At 45.1% G+C, this 6,000-nt stretch overlaps 1 pseudogene; it reads left to right on the top strand.

Moving 5' to 3' along the window:
• Positions 1-1,100: 1,100 nt before the first annotated feature.
• Positions 1,101-6,000, top strand: part of LOC120854160 — a 30,366-nt pseudogene continuing 25,466 nt past the window's right edge.

Below are 6,000 nucleotides of genomic sequence, written 5' to 3'. Positions count from 1 at the left end.
CCCTTGGACTGCAAGGAGATCCAACCAGTCCATTCTGAAGGAGATCAGCCCTGGGATTTCTTTGGAAGGAATGATGCTAAAGCTGAAACTCCAGTACTTTGGCCACCTCATGCGAAGAGTTGACTCATTGGAAAAGACTCTGATGCTCAGAGGGATTGGGGGCAGGAGGAGAAGGGGACGACAGAGGATGAGATGGCTGGATGGCATCACAGACTTGATGGACGTGAGTCTGAGTGAACTCCAGGAGTTGGTGATGGACAGGGAGGCCTGGCATGCTGCGATTCATGGGGTCGCAAAGAGTCGGACACGACTGAGCGACTGAACTGAACTGAAGGCAATTCTATTTCCAGTTTTTTAAGGAATCTCCACACTGTTCTCCATAGCGGCTGCACTAGTTTTCATTCCCACCAACAGTGTAAGAGGGTTCCCTTTTCTCCACACCCTCTCTAGCATTTATTGCTTGTAGACTTGTGGATCGCAGCCATTCTGACTGCCGTGAAATGGTACCTCATTGTGGTTTTGATTTGCATTTCTCTGATAATGAGTGATGTTGAACATCTTTTCACTTCTAATTTACCTTGATTCATGGACCTAACATTCCAGGTTCCTATGCAATATTGTTCTTTACAGCATCGGAATTTACTTCCATCACAACTGGGTGTTGATTTCACTTTGGCTCCGTCCCTTCATTCTTCCTGGAGTAATTTCTCCACTGATCTCCAGTAGCATATTGGGCACCTACCAACCTGGGGAATGTATCTTTCAGTGTCATATCTTTTTGCCTTTTCATACTGTTCATGGGGTTATCAAGGCAAGAGTACTGAAGTGGTTTGCCATTCCCTTCTTCAGTGGACCACATTTTGTCAGAACTCTCCACCACACATCTTGGGTGGCCCCACACGACCTGGCTCATAGTTTCATTGAGTGAGGCAAGGCTGTGGTCCATGTGATCAGTTTGATTAGTTTTCTGTGGCTGTGGTTTTCATTCTGTCAGCCCTCTGATGGATGAGGATGTATATGTTTTATATGTATAAAACATATATTTTTAATAGACTGTAAAGATCCACACCCAACTCATGAAAGTGGTTTTGTTTCTATGGATGCGGGTATGGGAGGAGCATACTGGCTAAAGAGGATGGAATTTGGAATCTGAAACATATTATTTCTTTAAAAAAAAAAAAAAAACCTGGAGAAAAGTATGACCAGATGTTAACAGTTGTTAACTCTGGGAAGGGTGAGTGTGAGAGTTTAACTTTTCTGTGTCTTTTAAATTTCCCAAGAAAAGGCGGTGGGGTGGGAGAAAAGTCTGTCAGGGGGAAAGAATTGTATAGATTTCCCTTTGAGCTTTGACAGACTGTAGCAATGTGCACTTCCTTTTGTGAAAGGATGAAAAACTGAGTGGATGCTGGACTTTCCCTGGAAAAAGCTCTTTCTGATGACAGGCTGTTTCCCTTCTCTTGACTTCTCACCGCACCCTGCACCACAGAGCACTCCTCGGAGACAGGCAGCTACTTTTAACACGGAGAGGTGAAGGCTCAGTTTGCCCACATGGAATAGTGTTTGTGAAGAACAAGTAATTTCCATGAACATGATTTGTAGGTTTTAAATTCAACTCAACAACGCTGTTGTGTGTATTGTCATTTAGTATATAGTACTGGAAAACTCACTGTGTCGTGGGGAATAAATAACAGAAAATGGCTGAAGATGTGAAACCCAAATCCCCAAAGATCATATACATTTTAAGTGAGGTTCTGAGAGAGTGAAGAATTGCCCCAAATTTTCCAAAATAAAAAATTGCCAAAGATTATTCAGAAATTTTTCATAAAAGAAGACATTTCAGACAATGTGATATTGACAGACCAGTAGACATAGTTGATGTAAAAAGGTCTATTTACACGGGTTCCTTCTATTGTACCTCTAAATAGGGCTGACTTTGAACAGGGGGAAAATGACACCTCCAGCAACGTGGATGGGGAGTGGGTACAATTTGGGTGTCAGGGTAGAAAGGCTATTGTCTGGACCCATCACTGATGTTGTGCTTGAGCCTAGGTGTGAACATGAAAAGTATAGAGCCTTCTTGAAAGAGGATATTTTGAGGTTAGTAGGCAGAAGAAAATGGCAACCCACTCCAGTGTTCTTGCCTGGAGAATCCCAGGGATGGGGGAGCCTGGTGAAGGGTGCGTCTATGGGGTCTCACAGAGTCGGACACGACTGAAGCAACTTAGCAGCAGCAACAAATAACACCTTTTTAAAAAAAGATTTTGATAAAAATAGTAGTAGTTTATCGCACCAGTTGGTGGCCACTATAGTCTGCTATGCTCTTCCCAGTTGGCCCAGTGGTAAAGAATCTGCCTACCAATGCAGGATTCTATCCCTGCATTCTATCCCTTCCCAAACTCTATCCCTGAGTTGGGAAGATCCCCTGGAGAAGGAAATGGCAACCCACTCCAATATTCCTGCCTGGGAAATTCCATGGACAGAGGAGCCTAGGAGACTACAGTTCATGGAATAGCAAAGAGTCAGATACAACTGACTAAGCACATGCACGATACTGTGCTGTCCTTCTGTCAATGACAACGGCAGAGCCGTACATCAGTTCAGTAGGCAGGAATGAGACGTACTTGTTTTGACACCATTGTTTCTGTGAAAGAGAAAGGAACCACACTGGCGAAGATAGTCATCAATTGGCAGACTTGGTTAAAAATAACAGCAGCCCCAGTGTGGCTCATTCGGGAGAGGCAAAAGCTTGACTAAGCACTGGGACTCATCAGGAAATGTTAGCCCAGCTCTTCTTCCTTTAGCTTGGACAACATCTGGTCTCATTTCCACGCCTTCTGTGTACCCAGTTGAAGGGAAACTCACTCCCGTCCACAAATCACTTAACCTCTTACAATGTCTGATACTAAAAAAATAGTATGTTAGCAACCATAGGGATTCTAATTTGTGGAGAGAAGTATTTGTTTTTTACTTAAGCCCTGATTTATTGTCTTTGGTTGTTTAGGGTAGGGGGTGGCTGATTTTTAACAAGAAGATAAACTTGCAGATGGAAATTCTTTTAAGCCATAAATACCACTAACTTGCCTGGTCCAGGGAAGTTCAAATAAAGACACTGGGATTTAGCGGCTCCTGAAATGTTTTCCTTCTTTTCTCATTGGCCAAGAGAAAGACATGTCCCACCATCAGTAGTATAGGCGCCAGACCGTGACCCAGGCCTGGATACTAAACCATTCAGAGCTCTTCTTGCTAAGAAAGGAGGCAGAAGGTGACAAATTAGCCTATGCCAGTTAACCTCCAAAGGGGAAGCATAACTTTACACAGCAATCTCTGATGGTTTCCTTATCTGCTTTCTTTAGTATAAACACTGTCCTTCTTGAGTCCCTCCACCACCTCCCCGCTCCCCCCCCCACCCCTGCCATTCTCCTAGCAGGCTCTAGGGTTTAATTCTGAGTCATTAGCTAAATTCACCTCCTTTGCCCTGATCCCTAATACTGTTTCTATCTTCCCCCTTGGTCTTTTGCAGATCCTGGAAGATATCCACCCCTTGGGCTGGTGCAGTGTCTTATTCATTCCTGGCATCGACCGCTATGTGGAGCAGAGCCCCTACCAGTGAGTAGGTGAGCAGTAGATGCTTGTCCGTTGGCCAATTCTGTAGTCTTAGTGCTGTGTACACACTGAACCCCTGGGGGAGCTATAGACCACGAACAGGAAATGCTGCTCTGGCCTCACAGACCAGCTGAATCCTGATCTCTGGGTGTGCAGTCCCACCACTGGCACATTTGGAAGGCTCCACAGGTGATTCTGGTGTCTGAAGAAGGTTGACAATTACTGAGTTAATTAACTTGGCTTCACTCGGTATGTTCTGCTTGCTTCCAAGTTTGAAAGAAACCTGCTTGAATGCTTTCAAGGAAGAAAGGGGGCTGCTCATTATTGCAGTGCACAGGCTCCTCACTGCAGCGGCTTCTCCTGTTGCAGAGCACTGGCTCGAGGCGCTCAGGCCTTAGTATGTTGCGGCATGTAGCCTCAGTAGTTATGGTGCACGGGCTTAGTTGCTCAGTGGCGTATGGGAACTTTCCAGGACCAGGGATCGAGCCCATGTCCCCTGCTTTGGCACAAGGATTCTTAACCACTGGATCACCAGAGAAGCCCCAATGTTAATATGTTATTATTGAAAGTTACCAGCAGCTCTGCAGCCATCCTAGGTGTAGCAATATGGAAGTCCTTATTATTTCCAGACCACCTCCCTGGATCAGGCCTCTGCGCCCTTCCCTTCACCTTTGGAATGCTTGTTACCTGTCTCCTGAATCCTATCAGTCCCAAAGGGCTATCTCCAGAAGCACTTCCTCTCTGACATAGCATAAAAATCTCCCTTTAAGGCAGGGGCTCTCAAACTTTAGCAGATATCTCATTCACCTGGAGGACTTCTTAAAAATACTGATTCCTGGGCCTAGCCCTGAAGATCCTAATTCAGTAGATCTAGGGTGGGAGTCAAGAATTTACACTTCCAACCAGTTCCGAGGTACCACTGATGTCACTTTTCACACTTTAAGTGGTTTAGGGCCCTGAACATCTTACAACTTCTACTGTAGTTATTTGAGTGTCAATTTCTTTTTCAAGGGAACCAAGTTCTCAGCGGAAAGGCCAACATCTATTAATACTTTCCCTTCTCTCCAGAGGAGGAGCCCTTGGACTGGGCCTTGAAGGAGTGCAGGGTTGGGAGCCCTACAGCGAGGAACCTGGGACCAGGAACAGGAGGTGGAGTGGTCGTGAGACAGTGAGTGGATGGGACATTGAAGGCACAGGGGGAGCCTTTAGTGATGTGTTAGGTTGCATTTTGAGAGGTGGGTATGAGGGAGATCCTTGAAAAGCAGGCAGAAGACTGTTCATTTGAGCCTCTAACCTGTAAGAGCCAAGGGCTGAACTGCATGGTGTCATGACCAGACCCCATCCCGTGACCAGAGCTGTGTGGGGCTCTGACTTACTCTCGGCATTTCCGACTGTAGGTGCATATCCTAGACGTGCCGTAGACATTTTGCTCTTCTAGCTCCCAGAGTCTGTGGTTCTGCTGATGACTTGTCCACGAGAACCCGACTGCGGCTCTGGGTATGTGAGCTGATCCTGGAACCTGGACCGAACCAGAGCCTTGAGGTCACTGAGCCTGGTGCCTCCTCCCGCAAATTCTGGCTCATTCCTTCTCTGAACCCCACTTGTGCTGCTTTGTTTGAAAATGGCTTGACCAAGAAGCCAGAAGCATTATTGCCTCTAGATATTGTCTTTTTTTTTTTTTTCCTCACTTTCAGCATACGCTTAGTTTAAGGAGATAATCATGAGAGATAGGAGGAGATGGAAGCCTGGAGGCAACAGATCTGGTCTCAGTGAGAAGTCCTTGGTGCCATTCTGCAGGTCTACTCTGCCTGCTTCACAGAGTACTGATGAGGTTAAAAAATTAATGTCTGTGAATGTACTTTGTAAGCTTTAAAGAGCTGTAGGAATATAATTAATTATGTTTATAATTGCAGGTAATGTAATTATAATTATAATTACTTTGTGGGTAGAAGTGGAATAGGTCTATCCCATACCCATTTGCTAGTAAAAATATCCTTGGTGGATATCCTTGGTGAGGTCATCTAGTTGTCGATTTGAGCTTGACTCACTTCCTCTGACTATATTTTCAATATTGGGGATATATGTAAGACCTTGGCTCAAGGACTCTTGGCTGTGCTTTAGAAAATGGGAAGAAATGCATGGAGTGAAGCTGGGAGCCCTAGTATATTGCTAGTAATATTCTTTGGCACTTATCTATCAGGTAGATAAGGTTAAGGCAAATTATTTATGAATTTACATACATATATGTGTATGTGAAGTAAAAGTCACTAAGTCGTGTCCGATTCTTTGTGACCCCATGGACTGTAGCCTGCCAGGCTTCTCTGTCCATGGAATTCTCCAGGCCAGAATACTGGAGTGAGTGGCTGTTCCCTTCTCTAGGGTATCTTCCCAACTCAG

The sequence above is a fragment of the Oryx dammah genome, unplaced genomic scaffold, assembly GCF_014754425.2.
Source record: "Oryx dammah isolate SB20612 unplaced genomic scaffold, SCBI_Odam_1.1 HiC_scaffold_27, whole genome shotgun sequence".
Classification (NCBI taxonomy): Eukaryota; Metazoa; Chordata; class Mammalia; order Artiodactyla; family Bovidae; genus Oryx; species Oryx dammah.
Note: the sequence above shows the minus strand (reverse complement) of the source record. Positions and strands in the feature narration are given on the sequence as shown.